The sequence below is a fragment of the Pelophylax lessonae genome, assembly GCF_965119305.1.
Source record: "Pelophylax lessonae genome assembly, chromosome: 2".
NCBI classification, from domain to species: Eukaryota; Metazoa; Chordata; class Amphibia; order Anura; family Ranidae; genus Pelophylax; species Pelophylax lessonae.
In genome coordinates this window covers 53111826-53131888 of record NC_138769.1, presented here as the reverse complement: position 1 = coordinate 53131888, position 20063 = coordinate 53111826, and the positions used below count along the sequence as shown (strand labels likewise).

The 20063-nt window shown below is 44.2% G+C and overlaps 1 long non-coding RNA gene across 1 annotated transcript; it reads left to right on the top strand.

Moving 5' to 3' along the window:
• Positions 1 to 313: 313 nt before the first annotated feature.
• LOC309547142 lies at positions 314 to 1332 on the top strand. The gene is made up of 3 exons (XR_014224957.1): positions 314 to 380; positions 876 to 946; positions 992 to 1332. It is a non-coding gene; the product is annotated as an uncharacterized lncRNA (long non-coding RNA).
• Positions 1333 to 20063: the final 18731 nt, after the last annotated feature.

Sequence of the window (20063 nt, the reverse complement as noted above, 5' to 3'; positions counted from 1 at the left end):
TTATATTTGGGTAGATTTAATATTTTCTAATTCCTCACTTTTATTGGGCCAATCCATTCAAATCTTTCCCTGTAATTGGAGACTGCTGGCTGAACAAATAAATGAACTACTAGCAGTCTGTAAAAAAAATAATAGCAGATAGCAAGAAAGTGATGAGTAGCTGCCAGTGCTAGGCACTTCCAGGTGTGTTTGATGCCGCATTCTCTGCTGTGCTGTGGTTTCACCCATTGCTTGTTATATTGGTTCTCTGTCCTAGCAGGTGGTTCCACCCATTGCTTGCTGGCTGTGGTTCAACCCATTGCTTGTTATATTGTTTGTGTCCTGGCAGGTGGTTCCACCCAATGCCTGCTGGCTGTGGTTCCACCCAATGCCTGCTGGCTGTGGTTCCACCCATTGCTTGCTATATTGGTCTGTGTCCTGGCAGGTGGTTCCACCCAATGCCTGTTGGCTATGGTTCCACCCATTGCTTGCTATATTGGTTCTGTGTCCTGGCAGGTTATTCCCACCCATTGACTGCTGGCTTGGGTTCCACCCATTGCCTGCTGGCTGTGGTTCCACCCATTGCTTGCTATATTGGTCTGTGTCCTGGCAGGTGGTTCCACCCAATGCCTGTTGGCTATGGTTCCACCCATTGCTTGCTATATTGGTTGTGTCCTAGCAGATGGTTCCACCCAGTGCCTGCTGGCTATGGTTCCCCCCATTACTTGCTATATTGGTTCTGTGGCTTGGCAGGTTGTTCCACCCATTACCTGCTGGCTGTGGTTCCATCCATTGCTTGCTATATTGGTTCTGTGTCCTGGCAGGTGGTTGCCGCCCATTGCATGCTGGCTGTGGTTCCACCCATTGCTTGCTATATTGGTTCTGTGTCCTGGCAGGTGGTTCCACCCATTGCTTGCTATATTGGTTCTGTGTCCTGGCAGGTGGTTCCAACCATTGCCTGCTGGCTGTGGTTCCACCCATTGCTTGCTATATTGGTTCTGTGTCCTGGCAGGTGGTTCCAACCATTGCCTGCTGGCTGTGGTTCCACCCATTGCTTGCTATATTGGTTCTTTGTCCTGGCAGGTGGTTTCACCCATTGCCTGCTGGCTGTGGTTCCACCCATTGTTTGCTTTATTGGTTCTGTGTCCTGGCAGGTGGTTCCACCCATTGTTTGCTTTATTGGTTTGGTGTCCTGGCAGGTTGGAGTCACGTTGCTCAGAGGGGAGGACACCGCATTTGACACACCAGGAAGTGTCTGATTCCAGTAGTGGCTATAGATTCACAAAACGGCAAAGAGTAAAGTTGCCACCTGCCATACTGGAAATTATTACTAATATTCTTTTGCCCCTGCTTGTGATTTAAACTTTTTCAGTTTAGCTACAGGATCACTAACTTACTGCCTCGTATGTCTCTGGGACTCCAGTGGTGACATTTCTGCCCCTTTATGGGGGTTCCATCAGAGTTGGCAGAGTCCCTGAGTGATACAAAGAAGCTAGCGAGTGATTCCTTTTTTCAGCATCTATCCAAAACTGAGATATTAGTTTTGTGTGGCCTTCTTAAAAATGTAATTCAGTTACACCAGCTTACCCACCATCCCATTGGTTTCCATTTACAATCCACTTCTGTCTGCTTTACCTACAGTTTGGTTACAGGATATCTGTGCATTGTAAACAGCATGAGAAAGGTACCCATTACCTGTGTTCAGATTGTACAATCTAGTCCGGACTTGCTGTGTATATTGTAACGTTAAATGATGGGGAAAAAAAAAAAGATGCCCTTTGTATTATAGTCATGCAGTCTTATGTATGATAAACAGTTGAGTAATTTCTCAGACTTTTTTTCATTTTATGAAAATAGAATCCTTGGAATTTGGATTTTTTTTCTATGCAGTTTTTTTCTTTTCAAAAAAATTTTTTTTTTAGGTTGTATTTGTAGTCGATCTTAAAATGTCAAACGGGCACAAATGCCAAATAACGTATACTTAATTTTCACTGACGGTGAAGATAAATTGGGACAGATATTTTGGTGTACACTAAAAAAATGTTTTTATTTTTTTGGTTATTTAACTATTTTATTTTAAATTTAGCTTTTTCTTTTTTTTCTTTTTTTTTTTTTTAAGTTGTGCTCTATCCGTTTTAATTAACTCTCACAAATGCCTTTAACTTCAGTTGCTTAGTGTATGCCTGGTTAGGTTCTAGTGGTAAAATTGCCGTCATGAAGAAAAGTTAAAGGGGAACGCCTGTTGGAGTCTTTTTAAGGCAGTTATAATGACCATGACCTAGCTATAAATGCATTTTTCTGTGCAGTCAGCCCTTGGCAATATTAGTACCCTCCATAAGCTTTTTGACTGAAGAGCAAGACATGTTTTCTTAGTCTGCAGTGGCTCCTCCCACTTACCTGAACTCTGTTCTACCCAAGTACCTAAAATACAGATTTGTCAGGGCTTTACTTAAGGCACACCAATTTTTCTTTTCCAATCCGAAATATGATTTTTTTTTTTTTTTTTGTGTGCACAGCAAATATTTTTCAGTACTATTAAAAAAAAAAATTATGTGGTTACTACCCAATTTATTTCAGATTTGATCAATAAAAGCATTGAAAAAAAAATATATATATATTCTTTAAAATATAGTAATAAAATTTTATATATATATATATATATAATTATTTTTTATTTATTTTATAACCTGGCCCATCACCTTTTTTTCCCCTGAAAATGCTAAATGTCCGGTTGTTTATATTAGGAAAACATTTTGTGACCTTCATCTTTTCACATAGCTCCTGGATATTACCTGCTGTTGGAACTGCAATGGTCTTATGTGTTCACCATGTTCTGCAAACAGCAAGAGCACCAGTATCCGGTTGTTTATAGAGAGGCTATGGTAGGTAAGGACCCATCCATGTTACTACAGGAAGGAGTTGCATATAGTTACATACCGTAGTTAGTCTGGCTGAAAAAAAGTCCATCCAGTTCAACCAAGTCCAGTTGCAATTTTTTTTTTTTTTTTAATTCTAACAGGATGTGGGCAGAGACTGAAGGAGCCTCTTACTCCAACCCTCTAACTTTTCACATTTCACCAACCAATCTAGGCACCCCCCTACTGTACTTTTAATTTTAAATTTCAGCTAGTGTGCAGAGGAATGAGACTTTTACTACAAAGGATTACAGGAAATTTTAAATAGCACAGTTTAAAAAAAAAAAAAATACGGTCGGCAATTTTCAGTGCATTAAAATAAAAAAATAAAAAAAGTTCTTTTTGAAACTTTTTTTATTTGCTTGGAGTTTTTCCTTAAACAATATTACTAGTATTGAGGATGCTGGCTGGGGGTACAGGAAGCTAGCTTTTATTTTGCCTTACCGAAAGTCGAATTTAGCATCAGTTGCGCAACAATAGACAATTAGAGACATGACATACCCTTTTGTTTGACACATAGATCAGAAATATATTTATATGAAAGAAGTCTGAATATATACAGCGTATATTTTGCTCATCGGAAAGGAGATCTCTAAAATTAAAAAAATAAAATAAAAAAAAAATAAATAAAAAAAAAAAAAAGAGAGAAAAATATATTTCTTAGCTCTTCTTCATATGTATAAATAATGAATGCCAAAGCCAATGTTGATGTATCAGCTGAACATTTGCTATTGTTGGAAAAAAAAAAAAAAATCACGTGGAGCGCTTGACATGTGTCTTTCACGCAACTTTATTTTCAGGCATGTTATGAACTGTCATCACAACAGCCGTTGTTTATGGTTTTTGTTATGTAAGCTTGACTATAGCAAAGTTGACTAATATCCTAATTTGGAGGGGAGGGGGGAATTTCTTTCCCTAAAGTCTTCTAGGTTAAGTAGTCTGCTGTATCAGAATTCAGTACCTTTTTAGCAGGTCTCCAAATTGAAAGTTTTTTATTTTATTTTTTTTTTTGTCCCTTCCCTTTTTTTTTTTTTTTCTCTCTCTTTTTGGTGTCTTTAAGAAGTATCACAAAGTTATTACGTTTGTAATCCTTGGAATGGAACTGAGTGGCAATTACTTTGCCATTTGAAAGTGGCATATTTTTGTATTCTTTAATGTAGATTTAAGGATCACGTTCACCACAAAATGTATTTTGTCATACTCCCTTTTAATCTGTATATAAATGCAGCTTAATAAATAAGTGTACAGTTTATCCCTCAACTGTGTTTTTTTCACTACTTCCCTCACTTTACCGGCAAAGCCACCCACAACTGGAAGCCTCCAGCGTAAAGCCCTTGTATACAATTTTTAGAAAATGGGATGAACAGTTGCCTCCGAATTGTTTGTAGAATGCTGAAAACAAGAATGCCATTAATGGTAAGAAAATTTTCGAATAGATTTCTCTAAATTTCTCTTGTGTGTAGCTACGTTCCAGCGTAGAACCTGAAGTATTGTACACTATATTGTCAAAAGTATTGGGACACCTGCTTTTGACCATATAGTGTATGTGTGACCCTTCTTCTAGCCATCCCTTACAGCCACATACGTTCAGGGTTTCCAGGAGTTTTGTTCATGCGTCGGTTTGTTTGGTATATATACAATCGGATTGCTACAATGGACTACATTCCAGATGAGATGCAAACTTCATACTCTGTAGAATTTCTACTGCTATTCACTTATCACTATCACAGAAATTTCAGTATATATAGTGGGGAAAATATTTATTTCTCTGTCGCTCATTGACAGACGCAGTCCTCTTTGATTAATATCAGTAGGGTTATACTGCCCCCTACAGGAGTAGGACACTAGGCAGGAAAAACGTTCTGGCCACACCTTAGGGGCAGTCCCAGAGGGTATATCCTCTCTCTCCCTGCTACAGGATGTTAGTTTTTTTCTGCCTAGTCAGGAGTAAGAACCTAAGTTCCTTGCTGGGATCTCTGGTCCTGGCAAGCTTTTTTAGATAAAACTTTTTTAGTTCGCTTTTTCTCTCCAGTTTTTGTTCCTGTGAGATCTTCAAGCAAGTATGCTGGAGCTGGGCGACGGGCTGGATGTTGAGATCCAGTGGTCACCCCAGCCGGCCTACGAGCGCGTGCAGGCCCTAGCTCCACGCTGGGTCGGCCGCGACATAGTCCCACTGGACGGGGACTGGCCCTCCGAGTTAAACGTCTCGCCAGGTCGCCTACAACCAGCCGTATTGGTCGACAGCCCCCCCACCTCGGTGGAGAGGGGTTCTGTTAGGAGTGGGTGCCCACCTGTTCCGGTATGGTGAGTAGAATGTTCCCCCTTTCCCCTTGTTGGGTTTTGGGAATGGATGCGGGCGCTTCTGTGGATGGCCGGACCCTCATTATCCGGGGTTCCCCTCTATCCTGTGACACACTCCACATATCTCCCTACTTGCAGGTATACCACTCCAGGAGGCTTGGTTTGGGAGCTGACTATCTACATGAGTCACTGCAAGGAGCCTGCATTTTAAAAGGAAGGAGCCATGACTGAGCCCAGTCAGGGATGGACAGGGTGCCGCTGGCGTTGCTGTTTGTGAACAGCCATACAGAGGGGTGATGAGATCAAGCACCTACCTATCGCAGAGCGATGCATCCTTCCGCAGGCCGCACGGGCCGCCATCCTTTCGCAGGCGCACGGACCGCCATCCTTCCACAGGCCGCACGGCCGCAGGCCGCACACAACGCCATTCTGCTGCAGACCGCACGGTTCGTCATTCTTCCGCAGGCCGCACGGAGCCGCCATTTTGGCGTAGCCTAATGTCTCCTACATGGGGGCGGCCATTTTAGATACACCCAGCTACCTCGTGGAGTAGCAGTTGGAGTGCCGGAAGGCGTGTAAAGGGGCGGAGCCGCCTCCTTTACCCGGGTAAATCGATCCACAAGACTTCCTGTTCTGTAAAGGACAGCGCTGAGAGCAGTTCGGTAGAAACTTCTGTGCATCAGGTGGTGAACCCTTGGGGTTTCTCTCTCTCTCTCTGTGGGGGTCCGAAGCAGGTAACACTGAGGGGTGCTGTTGCGCTGGGGGATTATATGAAAAAAAAAAAAAGGGTTTTTTCTTTTACAATCCTTGGTTGCTGGCAAGTGTTCCTGGATTTATCATGGAACCTGCTACACATGTATCCCCACCTGATCCCCTCGAGGTGGCCGCAGGTCCCTCCAGTTCCCCACTTAGTATTGATGCATTATCAGCGGTTTTGGAGTCTTTTGTATCCCGGGTGGAGGTGGCCTGTCAGGGACGGGGCGCAAAGAAGCGACCCCCGCCTACCCCTATTTCATCTGACACTTCAGATACAGATTCTGAGCCTGTCGCAGCAGCTGCAGGTCCCTCTTCTGGGGCTAGTGTCTCATATCCCATCTACTCGGATACTGAAGAAGACATTTCTCCCTCCGCTATAGCGCAGGATGAAGCATTGGTAGATGCACTGATTGTGTCTGTGCGGGAAACTTTAAGACTTGAGCTTATACCTACGGAAGCAGTTGATACTGAAATTGCTTTTGGTACTCGCAAGCCTACCAAGATGGCAAAGGTGTTTCCTTTGCCCAAATTTTTTCAAGATATTATTAAGGAAGAATGGGTCCGTCCAAAACGAGCCCCTGGTATTTCCAAACGGATTGCTAGACGCTATCCATTTGAAGAAACTCTCCTTAATAAATGGACGGTTCCACCGTCGGTGGATTCACCGATTTCCAGATTAAATAAAGCTACGGTTATCCCGGTGGAGGACACTCCGTCCTTTCGGGATCCAGTGGACCGTAAAGTGGAATCTATATCCCGCTCGATATTTTCCCTGATAGGGTCAGCCTTAAGGCCAGTGTTCACCATTGCTCTGGTTGCACAAACATTGACAGAGTGGACCAAGTTGTTACGCCGAGATCTGGAGGGAAGAAGTTTCCCCCCGGCAGTATCAGACTTGCTGGAGCAGATGGTACAAGCGCTACAGTTTGTCTGTGACGCCGCCCTGGACGCTGCTCCATTAATGGGGCGCGTATCCATCTCGGCGGTGGTCCTCCGGTGTATGCTGTGGTTAAAATGCTGGTCGGCGGATCAAGCTTCCAAAAAAGCTTTGACTAATCTCCCCTTTCAAGGGGATCGCCTGTTTGGCGCCATCTTGGATGAGATCATCAAGGGTATCACTGGTGGCAAGAGCAACTTTTTACCACAGTCTACCAAGGGGAAAGCACCGCGTCGCAGACGGGGACCTTCCTTTTCCGCTCATAAAATTTTTTTTCGCTCCTCTGGGGCGGGCGATAAGGCAAAGTCCTCCAAAGCCCCCCCAGGGGGATTCAAAGGGCGCTGGTCGAATAAACAAAGGTCCGGCCCTGCCAGACCTGAAGATAAGACCAATACAGCCTGAAGGTGCGCCCCCACCCATATCTGGGGTGGGACGTCTTCACCGGTTTCCGGACCCATGGCTCTCCAGGATTCCAGACGAATGGGTTCAAGAGGTCATACGGTCGGGATACAAGATTGAGTTTCAATCACTTCCACCGGTGCGGTTCTTCCCTTCCAATGTCCGACTATCCACGGACCGCTTAGAAGCTTTGCGAGGGGCAGTGACGGATTTAATGCAACAAGGAGTGGTGGTCCACGTTCCTTGGACAGAACGTTTTCAAGGGTTCTATTCGAACCTATTCACAATACCCAGAAAAGAGGGCAAGGTGCGTCCAATTCTGGACTTGAGAGCACTCAATCATTTTGTCCAGGTGCAAAAATTCAAGATGGAGTCCATTCGCACAGTAGTGGCCTCCCTGCATCAGGGGGATTTTCTGGCGTCCATAGACATCAAGGATGTTTATCTTCACATTCCCATTTATGCTGGACATCAGCGTTTTCTTCACTTTTCCGTGGGAGAAAACCATTATCAATTTGCGGCGTTACCCTTTGGTCTCGCCTCTGCTCCCCGGGTCTTCACAAAAGTCTTGGCCCCAGTTTTGGCACTGTTGCGACAGCGGGGCATATCGGTTCTAGGCTACCTAGACGACCTTCTACTCCGTGCGGAGTCTATGCAGGCTCTGCTGTTAAACTTGGAGATCACGATGATCTCTTTGGAAGAGTTCGGGTGGCTGGTGAACCGGCAGAAATCATCCCTGGTCCCCACCAGGAGACTGAACTATCTGGGACTAACTTTGGACATGATGGTGGCCTCCTTCGAGGCAGTACTGTTTGCCCAGTCTCAGACCTGGATTCTCCAAAAGGAGATTCTTCTCAAATGGAACCGGAATCCCGATTCCCTGGACAATCGGATCCGGCTGAGCGAACGAACCAGGGAATCTCTGGTTTGGTGGCTTCGATCACCAATGCTCAGTCAGGGGAAGTAATTTCTTCCAATCTATTGGACGATTGTCACCACGGATGCCAGTCTATCCGGGTGGGGTGGGGTTCTTGGCAGACGATCTGCTCAGGGGCTCTGGTCCCTGGAAGAATCCAGGTTACCGATAAATGTATTGGAACTGACTTTGTCTGATTCACTGGACCGAGCAGCTCTGGGGCAGCCCGGTGCGGATCCAGTCCGACAATGCCACGGCCGTGGCTTACGTCAATCACCAGGGGGGCACCAAGAGTGTCCTGGCGGCCATGGAAGTGGCCAGCATCTTTCGTTGGGCGGAACGATTTGTTCCAGCCCTCTCCGCAGTATTCATTCCGGGGGTGGAGAATTGGCAGGCAGATTTCCTCAGCCGCCAGATTCTGGATCAAGGGGAATGGTCTCTTCATCCAGAGGTATTTCACCAACTGTGCCTTCGTTGGGGCACCCCGGATGTGGATCTGTTGGCATCTCGGCTTAACAGGAATGTGTGGAGGTTTGTAGCTCGCTCCCGCGATCCTCTAGCGGACGCCGCAGACGCGCTTGTCGCCCCGTGGGGGCCGTACCAGCTACTGTATGCCTTCCCTCCTCTCAAGTTGCTGCCGAAACTTCTTCGCAGGATAGAGGTGGAGGGAATTCCAGTTATCCTGGTAGCTCCGGACTGGCCTCGTTGGGCCTGGTACGCCGACCTGGTCAGGCTGGTCGCAGACGTTCCTTGGCGACTTCCTCTCAGGGAGGATCTGCTGTCTCAGGGACCGATCTTCCATCCTGCTTTACGATCGCTGGCTTTAACGGCCTGGCTATTGAGACCCAGGTGCTGAAGGACAAAGGGTTGTCAGCTTCAGTTATTCCTACTCTAATTAAAGCAAGGAAAGCGACTTCCAGAAAAGTCAATCATCGCCCATGGAAGTCTTATATCGCGTGGTGTGAATCCCTTGGGTTTCCTCCACGTTCTTACTCGGTGGCCCGAATATTGGCTTTTCTGCAAAAGGGGGTTGAACAGAAACTGTCCTTGAGCACCATCAAGGGTCAGGTTTCAGCGTTAGCAATCTTCTTTCAGAGGCCTCTGGCTACTCATTCCTTGGTGCAGAGTTTCATCCAGGGGGTGCGGCACCTGGCTCCGCCGGTGCACATGCCCTTACCGCCCTGGGATCTTAATTTGGTGTTGTCGGTTCTTCAGAAACCTCCCTTTGACAATATTAGGGAGATTCCCTTGCTTACTTTATCCTAGAAGGTGGCCTTTTTGGTGGCTATCACTTCTGCACGCAGGGTGTCAGAACTGGCCGCATTGTCCTGTCGTTCCCCATATCTGGTGGTTCATGGGGTGGTTCATGGGGATAAGGTGGTTCTTCGTCCGAATCCATCCTTCCTTCCTAAGGTGGTTTCAGATTTCCATCTAAATGAAGATATTGTGTTACCTTCCCTGTGTCCTAAGCCCAGTCATTCTTCGGGAATTTGCGTTACACTCCTTGGATGTAGTTCGGGCGATCAGGGTGTACTTGACTACTATGGAATCTTTCCGTAAGACGGATTCACTTTTTGTGATCACGGATGGCCCTAGAAAGGGGTTGCCTGCGTCTGCTGCGACTATCTCTAGATGGATCAGACAGACGGTGGTACAGGCTTATTCTATTAAGGGTCGGATTCCTCCGTTCCCTGTTAAGGCGCACTCCACTCGGGCGCTTAGTGCTTCCTGGGCCTTCCGCCATCAGGCGTCAGTGGTTCAGGTTTGCAAGGCAGCTACCTGGTCGTCGGTTCATACCTTTACAAAATTTTATAAAGTTGATGTGCTGGCATCGGCGGATGCCTCTTTTGGCCGCAAGGTTCTGCAGGCCGCTGTTTGAGGAGACCGGTGGTCTACCTCGAGGGTTTTTTTCTGTTGGGTTTTCAGTTGATTCTCATCCTTTTGTTTGATGAGCCTTTAAGACTTCTAGTTGGCACCGGTTGGGCCTTCTGGATTGGATTTTGATTTCCGTTATCCCACCCCTCATTTGTGGCACTGCTTTGGGACGTCCCTACTGATATTAATCAAAGAGGACTGTGTCTGTCAATGAGCGACAGAGAAAATTGGATTTTTTGTAAGAACTTACCGTAAAATCCTTTTCTCTTAAGCTCATTGACAGACGCAGTACCCGCCCCTCTGTTTATGAGTTGGGTTGGGTTAAATTCTCTGACACTGCTTTGTGACATAACTAACATCCTGTAGCAGGGAGAGAGAGGATATACCCTCTGGGACTGCCCCTAAGGTGTGGCCAGAACGTTTTTCCTGCCTAGTGTCCTACTCCTGTAGGGGGCAGTATAACCCTACTGATATTAATCAAAGAGGACTGCGTCTGTCAATGAGCTTAAGAAAAAAGGATTTTACGGTAAGTTCTTACAAAAAATCCAATTTTATTCCCCTGCAGATTTTGTAAAATTGCCCACCTAGAAAGAAATGAAGGGTCTATCATTTTTATCATAGGTTAATTTAAATGATAGAGACAGAATATCAACCAGAAATCCAGAAAAAAAAAACACACATAAAACAAATGCTATAAATTAAGTTGCTGTTCAGTAAGTAAAAGTATTTGATCCCCAAGCAAAACGTGACTTAGTACTTGGTGGAGAAACCCTTGCTGGCAAGCACAGAGTTAGGATGTTTCTTGTAGTTGGTGACCAGGTTTGCACACATTTCAGGAGGGATTTTGGCCCACTCTTCTTTACAGATCTTCTCTAAATCCTTAGTTTCTTGGCAACTCCAAGTTTCAGCTCCCTCCATAAATTTTCTATAGGATTAGGGTCTAGAGACTGACACTCCATGACTTTAATGTGCTTCTTCTTGAGATACTCCTTTGTTGCCTTGGCAGTATGTTTTGGGTCATTGTCATGCTGGAAGACCCATCTACAACACATCTTCAGTGTTCTGGGTGAGGGAAGAAGGTTCTCATCCAAGATTTTGCGATACATGGCCCCGTCCATTGGCCCCTTAATGTGGCAAAGTTGGCCCGTACCTTCAGCAGAAAAAAAGCGCCAAAGCATCATGTTTGTACCTCCGTGCTTGACTGTAGGGATAGTGTTCTTAGGGTTATAGTCAGCATTTTTCTTCCTCCAAACACGCCGAGTCGAGTTAATGCCAAAGAGCTCAATTTTGGTCTCATCTGCCGCAGCACTTTCTCCCAAACCTTCTCTAAATCATTTAGATGTTCATTGGCATGACTGTACATGTGCCTTCTTCAGGAGAGGGACTCGCCGTGTTTGGAGGAAAAAAATTGCTGACTATGACCCTAAGAACACCATCCCTACAGTCAAGCATGGAGGTGAAAACATTATGCTTTGGGGGCCTCTTTCTCTGCTAAAGGTACAGACTGACTTTGCTGCATTAGGGGTCAATGGATGGGGCCCTGTATTTTAAAATCTTGGATGAGAACCTACTTCCCTCAGCCAGAACACTAAAGATGGGTCATGGTTGATATTCTGTCTTTATCATTTAAAATACACCTATGATAACAATTATAGACCCTTCATTTCTTTGTAAGTGGGCAAACTTAAAAAATCTGTAGGGGATCTAATATTTTTCCCAAAACTTTTATCTTGCATATAAACATTCTTTCGTGTTTCCGAAAAAAAATTTTGCTGCCATCTTCTTTTCTGGGTTGTACTTTGTTTCCCATCATGCACGGATCTTGCTCATTCCATTTTTTGAGGATGAATGCTGTAATAAATAAACAAAAAATGTTCATTCTGGTTACTAACGAGAACAATTTTCTAGCATGTCCCTTGGTAAATGTTTGTCTGGCCATTCTACATCGGCTCTTGAAAGCAGAATACAGATGCTTTTGTCCAATTTTCTACGAATGAGTACTAGGCTTAAAGTAGAACTTAGGCAATTTTTTTCCATTTTGGAATAGAGTAAGGGAGGTTTATGACCCCGTCCATATTTTTTTTTTTTTTTTTTATACCTTGTGTGTCCCATTTAAAAGATTTTCCTTAACTTCCTGTCTTCTAGCCAAACAGGCAATCACTGCAAATTGAAGGAATCCCTTTGGGACCCCCAGATCACCAGAGCTAGTGTCCCCATTGGAAGATTTTCTATTACTTTTCTATGGACAATTGAAATTTTCTTTAACAGGCACAGCTACTGAGCAGCTGCATATATGCATGCGGCCGGCGTTAAGGGGTTAATGGGGGGCACAGACAGCAATAAAAACTGACAGGGGTTCTAATCCCTGTCCCGCCTATTCAAACCTAAAAAAAAAGTTTTGCCTTTAGTTATACTTTAAAGCAGTATGAAACCAAAAAGCAAACATTTATTATATTGCAGCTTACCAATTCTTAGATATGATGGCTGCATTTTATTTATTTTTTCTTCTGTTTGCATCTGGTGATCTGGCCAGGATGTTTTTTTTTTTTTTTTCAGCAGAAACCCTCTTGCAGTTTCAGGGTTGAGACAAACCATTTACCACTGACAGGGGGCGCCTACAATGACCAGCTTTTTTATATTTGTGAAAAACCTTTTTCTTTTGGGATTAAGAAACCGGTTTTCTGTAACTGATTTTAAAATATGAGCTGGAAGTTGGCTTCAGTATATCTAAATATGCTAGTACATTTAACATTTCCCCTCCTAGACTGACAATGTAGCAGTCTGTTGTGCCTCCTGTTCTCCTTCATCTAGAGTGGAGGCTAGCTAATACAGGAGGTGTGGTACTGGCCAGGCCACCAGGTGAAAAAAAGAAGAGGGTAAAATCCTTAAAAAAAAAAAAAAGGAAAACGATAGTCCCCTTTGTCTAATGATCCGTAAGATGCAATGCATGTTTTGTGCATACGTACTAAGTAATGCATATTTGTTATTACATGCAATTTTTACAGAGATCACACTACTTCCCCTGACAATGCCCTCATCTGCATTTTTTTTTTCCTATGGGTGTCAATCACCTAATAGAAGACTGAGATGACGAGGGCAGCCTCTCTTGTATCTCCTGCTCAAGCACCCCTGAAAGTGAGACAGAGGGTGCCAAAGGACAGGAGCAATACAAGTCACGGAGGATGTTTTTTTGCAGAACCTTAAACTCGAAATGTTGACCAGGCAGATTTGGTGGATGGTCAGGTGAGGTGTCAACAAAAGAATCGGTATAAGTTAAAGGGTAATTCTGCCTTGTCTGAATATTCAGGATAGAAGAGCATCAGCACATACAGTGCCTTGAAAAAGTACCCATACGCCTTGAAATTTTCCACATTTTGTCATGTTACAACCAAAAATGTAAATGTATTTTATTGGGATTTTATGTGATAGACCGACACAAAATGGCACATAATTTTGAAGTGGAAGGAAAAGGATAAATGGTTTTCAATTTTTTTTTTACAAATCTAAAAAGTGTGGCGTGCATTTGTATTCAGCCCCCCTGAGTCAATACTTTGTAGAACCACATTTCCTTTCCTTTCCTTTCACTTCACAATTGTGCTATTTTGTGTTGGTCTATCACATAAAATCCCAATAAAATACATTTATGTTTTTGGTTGTAACATGACAAAATAAACAGCATTGAGGACGGGATCAGTAGTTCGTTATCAATTTTTGCAGATGACACAAAATTGGCCAGGGCAATAACTGCACAGCATGAAGCAGATATCCTACAGAATGACCTGGACAAAATTACGGAGTGGGCAACGACATGGCAAATGAGGTTTAATGTGGAGAAGTGTAAGGTTTTGCACTTGGGGACCAAAAACATAAAAACACAATACATGTTAGGAGGGGAACCCTTGGGGGACTCAAAAATGGAGAAAGATCTGGGAGTCTTGGTTGATGATAGATTAGGCAACAGCATGCAATGCCAAGCGGCAGCTTCCAAAGCCAACAGAATATTAGCATGCATAAAGAAAGGGATGTATTCCAGAGATAAGACTATAATCCTTCCACTTTATAAAACTCTGGTCCGACCGCATCTGGAGTATTCTGTCAAGTTCTGGTCGCCAGTCCTCAGGAGGGATGTGTTGGAGCTGGAGAGAGTCCAGAGAAGGGCAACTAAACTAATTAGGGGATTGGAGGACCTTACCTATGAAGAGCGGCTGCAATCGCTCGATTTATTTTCCCTGGAGAAGAGACGTCTGAGAGGGGACATGATAGCAATTTATAAATATCTTAATGGGGATCTCAGCTTAGAAAAAAAGCTGTTCATTCGAAGGAATTGCATGAGGACTCGAGGACATACAATGCGATTAGAGGAGAAGCGTTTTAACCTCAGGCAACGTGGGGGGTTCTTTACTGTTAGGGCTACAAGATTGTGGAATTGTCTACCACAAGAGGTGGTTTCTGCGGGTAGTATGGTGACTTTCAAAAGACTCTTAGACTTACATCTCAAGGATCAGGAGATAAAGGGCTATGTTAGATGATTACAGTCACACCTACACAGGTTGAACTGGATGGACTATTGTCTTTATTCAACCTCACCTACTATGTAACTATGTAAAAAAAAATGTGGAAAATTTCAAGGGCTATTAATTCTTTTTCAAGGCACTGTATGGCTGGCAGGCATTTGACAATGGCATGGAGCAGAATTAGAGACAAAAGCAAAGTCACAAATCAAGCCGAGGTCGGTCAGTAACGAGCGGGCAATTAAGTACCAAATCAGGAGCTGGATAAAGGTCAGAGATAAAGCCAAGGTCAGGAATGGGCAGAACAGAAGTACAAAGCAGGATCCAAATTGTGCCAGAAGGAAGCTAGGTTGATAACAGGAATCGCATGCAGGACACAATCTAGAGTTAGTGCTGACTGGTCTTCAGCGTGTTTCTTGCTCCTTAGTATTAAGCCGAGGTCAGTAACGAGCGGGCAATGAAGTACCAAATTAGGAGCTGGGTAAAGGTCAGGGATAAAGCCGAGGTCAGGAACGGGCAGAACAGAAGTACAAAGCAGGATCCAAATCTGACCAGGAGTCAGCCAGGATGATAACTGTAATTGCATGCAGGACACAAGCTAGTGTCAGTGCTGACTGGTCTTCAGCGTGTTTCTTGCTCCCTGATTTACAGGATGTGTGTGCACATGCCGTATTCTTGCTTGCGCTCCTGGCTAATGTTTGTGTAGAGGCATGCACATGTTTCTGAGCCAGCTGGCTAATCGGAATTCCCTTTTTAATGCATTCCTTCACACTGTTGGCAGTCAGCTGAAAGGCAATATGTTAGCCTCTTCACCACCAGTTTTAACCATGAGAAGCTTTACACACAGTTGTTGCGCCTCCCTATTGACTTGAACAAGTCATGTTTGGCAGTGGTACAGCCTGCAAAACATGACATGGGGTAACATTTTTGCGATGTAGCCATACTCCGCCTGCAGTTGCAGCTTAAGGAGGCGGTGAAATCGTGGCTCAACCACCCAATTTTGTGAATGAGTTATAAGAGACTTCTTTATTCAGGCATCGTGTATGGTTGTTACCATCTGTCTTCTGGATTTAGATGATGACTCAGAAAAGACAGTGCTGTAAATCCTGGCGCCTGGATGCATTCACAAATGACTGACAGAGATCAGCCTATAACAACTCCTTACCTGTGACATGCATGCTCCCACATGGGGGGTGTGCTGTAGAATCTTGCTGCAATTAATTACCTGAGCTCAGACTGAATAAACGTTCTAACCATATAACACAGGTGGGGCTCGTTTACACTTGCTTCAAAATGTCACATTGGACACGCTTTTTTTTTTTTTTTTTTTTTTTACCCCTTCCTGCCAACTGCACAGGTATATGCTGGTTTATTTCCATAAGGCTGCATATATGCGTAACTCCTTTTGTGCAGGGAGCGTGCCACATAGTGCCCTCCCAGCACAAAGACTGGGTCATGTACTAACGATTAGGACCCGGTGTAACGTTAGAATTCCATACCTCGTTAGATTTCCATACCCTCGTCACTTCCTGTCTCAAACAGCTGAGCAGCGCAGCAGTGCGCATGCTCAGAGCCCCGGAAACGTAATCGAACAGCAAAGAATTTGACAAATGCACATGCTTGGAGGGTAGGAAATTATCACGGCACTCTGTGTAAAGTTATACTTGTGGCGGTAACATTAAAACAGTTCGGCTGCAACATCAATAATCTCCTCTCCTATCCCTGTGACTTGCCTGATCTCGCCTAATAAATATAAAAGCGGTGGCGGGAGTATGAGATGTAAATGACGGCGATCGCGGCTCCGTGATCCGCTTTTATATTTATTACCTGAGATCAGGGAAGTGACAGGGAAAGGAGCGGAGATGATTTATGTTGCAGAGGAGCTGTTTTAATGTAATTGCCGCAAGTGTAACTACCGTGAGAAATGCATACCCTCCGTAGGTGCACCGGAAGTGACGAGGGTATGGTTTTTTCACCGAACACCGGGACTGTCTGTTTTGGGTCACCTGATCACTGTGATAGCCTCTGGCTATCACAGTGATCAGTCGCTGTGAGCCCATCCCTGTGTTTACTTCCTCTTCTTGCAGGAGAGGAAATGTAAATAAACCAAATTGTGTAAAAAAAAAAAAATCTAAAAAAAATAAATAATAAAAAATAAAAAGGTCAAGGTTTGCCAGGGATAGTGTTAGGGTCAAGGTTGGGGTCAAAAGTTTAAGATTGGAGTCAAAGGTTGCGGTCAGCATATTTTGGATATAATTTAAAAAAAAAAAACTATTTTTAATTGGTATTAGTGTGTTTTAGGCAGAATAAAAAAATAATGCAAAATGCCCACTGGGCTGTTCTACAAGTACAAACAACTAACATATGTGGTATTGCTGCAATTTATCAGGAGCAGGAGAATTTATTTTGGGTTGTTCCCTGGTGGAAAATTATGATAATAACAAGAAATAATACAGCTACATTTTTAAAAAAGGATTTATTTTTATTTTTTTTTACTATTTTGGGACAGTTTTTCATTGATAATGGAAAAAAATCAGGAGTTATCCATTACCACAAAAATAAATTACTATTTGTCCTGAAAAAAAAAACAAGATTTAATACACCTGGATACACAAAGTAGTTGTGATGATCGGTACAGTTTTACTAAAACGTGTCAAAGTTGCAAAATTGTGCTTAGGCATTTAGATTTGTTTTACCCTTAGGCGTAAAGGGGTTAAAGCACTCTGAATCCCAATCAAAGCACCTGTCACTAAATAAAATGATTACCTTACAGCGCTGTTCACACTGTTGTGTTTGCTTTGCTTCAAAAATGATACCCCAAGTTGCTTTCTTGTGGCTTCAAAGGATCTCCAAAGCCTCCATAGAAGTCACATGGTTAGGTTGAAAAAAAGACACCAGTCCATCTAGTTCAACCATTAAAAGTCTATGACATTGCTTGCTTACAGCACCTGAAACTTTTGAGAGGCTTTTATTCAACGTTTGCTCCGCTTTGTGTTGGAGATATTGAAGCTATGAGATGACCCAGAATGCACTGGGAAAACAAACCAACTGGAAAGATGTCATCAGCAGTCACTCCCGGTTCATGTGTATATATTCTAGAAGTGTCTGGTGCAGAGGTCCCATCTGGTGTGCAGCGGCAGGAAGATGAACGGGGTCCTGATTGGAGCGGAGCAACGAACAGATGCCACATGTGATGTGCAACATGTGAACGCTATAGCAGAACGTGAGCGGGGACTGAGCGCCAGAGGAACAGCAGAGCTAGGGGACCGGAGCAGGAGAAACTAACAGATGTCACACGTGGTGAGCAGGGTGTGAGCAATATAGCGGGAGGTGAGCGCAGACTGGAGAGAGGGGAGGATCCGCAAAGCTGTGGGTTACTACTGAGTGGGGGATCAGCAGAGCTGGGGGTTATTATTGAGCGAGGATCAGTAAAGCTGGGGGTACTAAGTGAGGCATCAGCAGAGCTGGGGATACTACTGAGCAGGGGATCTGCAGAAGGAGGGTACTAATGTAGGGATCTGCTGAACAGGGGTACTAATGAGCTAGGAACCTGCTAAGTGGGGGTACTACTGAGCTGGGGTTCTACTGACTTAACCACTTACGGACCGCCCGCCGCAGTTTTATGTCAGTATATTGATGTTAAATACCAGGGTTATGGCAGCAGATAGCTGCCATAGCCCCGGTATTTTTTTAAACTGCAGACGGCCCGCTTTAAAATAAGGGTGGTCCCAGCAGCGGATTCACCACGGGATCACCCCTATGGGCCGCGGAAGAAGTGCCCCTCCCGCCGCTTCCCGGTCATTTTCCCCACTTAACGGACCCGTCGGTAGGGGGGAAAATTATCTGGTTTGCTGTCCCCTCCTAGGAAGGAGGTTGATTGAGGGTAACATGGCCCCCACTCTACTCTATGGCTTTGGAGGACCGGGAGCGATGTCATACGTTGCTTCCTAGCAACGGATTTAAAGAGCCCATTTTTTTTTCCATCATGAAAAAAACTGACTTTTTTTTTTAGTGTAGATGTGAGATATGAGGTCTTTTTTTTACCCCTGATCTCACATTAAAGAGGTCCTGTCATGCTTATTTCTATTATTAAGAGATGTTTACATTCTTTGTATTTTTTTTTTTTTTAAACAGTGAAAAAATAAAATGAATAGGAAAAAAAAGAAAATTAAAGCGCCCCGTCCCTGTTAGCTCACACGCAGAAGCGATCGCTTACGCAAGTCGTGCCCACATATGTAAACAGTGTTCATACCACACATGAGGGGTATCGCCGCAATCGTTAGAGTGAGAGCACTAGGCCTTCTCTGTAACTCTAAACCGGTAACCTGTAGACATTTTCAAAATGTCGCTTATGGGAATTTTTAGGGAACCAATGTTTTTCGCCATTCCAGTTTGAAGCATGACATGTTGGGTACTTACTCGGCATAACATTATCTTTCACATTATAGAAAAAAGTTGGGCTAACTTTACTGTTTTCTTATTTTTATTTGGAATCATTTTTATTGAGATTTTAACAAAGTCAGAACAAGCGAAAACAAGCTTGCGGACGCAACCGCAAACAAGGAAATGAAGGAGAGGTAACAAATGTATAAAAAAGAAAGAAAACAAGTACTGCATGAAAATGAAGATTGACCAAAGCCTACGGATTATGAACACTGGGATAAATGTTTCAAGTCATCAACAGAAATAGAACATCAGTTGTACCACAAATGTGGAAAAAGAACAATTAGTGTGCCAAGAGGACATTTATGGGGAACAATGGGGGAAGTAAATCTGCATTAAGGGGGAAACTGAGAAGAAGCACTGAGGCCAGGATGGGACGATGTGGTCTGGGACGATAGTGGTGGGGAGGGAGACCCTCCACACCAAACCCACCAGGGTTTCCAGATGGTTTCAAAAGATTGGTAGGAGGAAGATCTGAGTGCCAGGAGACATTCGTATTGGCAATTTAGTTGAACTTGCGAGAGGACTTCAGAAGGGTTAGGGGGCGAGGAGCTACGCCAGTGACGTGCGATAGCTAGGTTAGAGGCAAGCAAGAGGTGGGAGGTGAGAGTTCTGTATGCAGGTGGGAAGGAGTCTATACCTAGGAGCAGCATTGCCAGTGCTGGGTCCGGAGGAACAGACGTATTAGTGATAGTTGAGATGATTGAGAACATCTTCTTCCAGTAGCTGGTGAGTGATTTACAGGACCAAAAGGTATGACGGATGGTCCCTGGTTGTCCACAGTCCCTCCAGCATAAGGGAGATTGGGAAGGATAATAGCGAGCTATTATGTGAGGAGTTCTGTACCAACGTGTTAGCAGCTTCTGAAAGGTTTCCCAATGGTTTATACAGTGGGAAGAGCGATAGCCATAGTGGAGTGCCTTTGCCCATTGATTGAGTGTAAACTCTTTTTGGAGGTCAGTTTCCCAAGCTAGCATGAGGGGGGTCTTGCTCAGCTGGCATTTCTGATGGAGCAGGGAGTAAAACAGGGT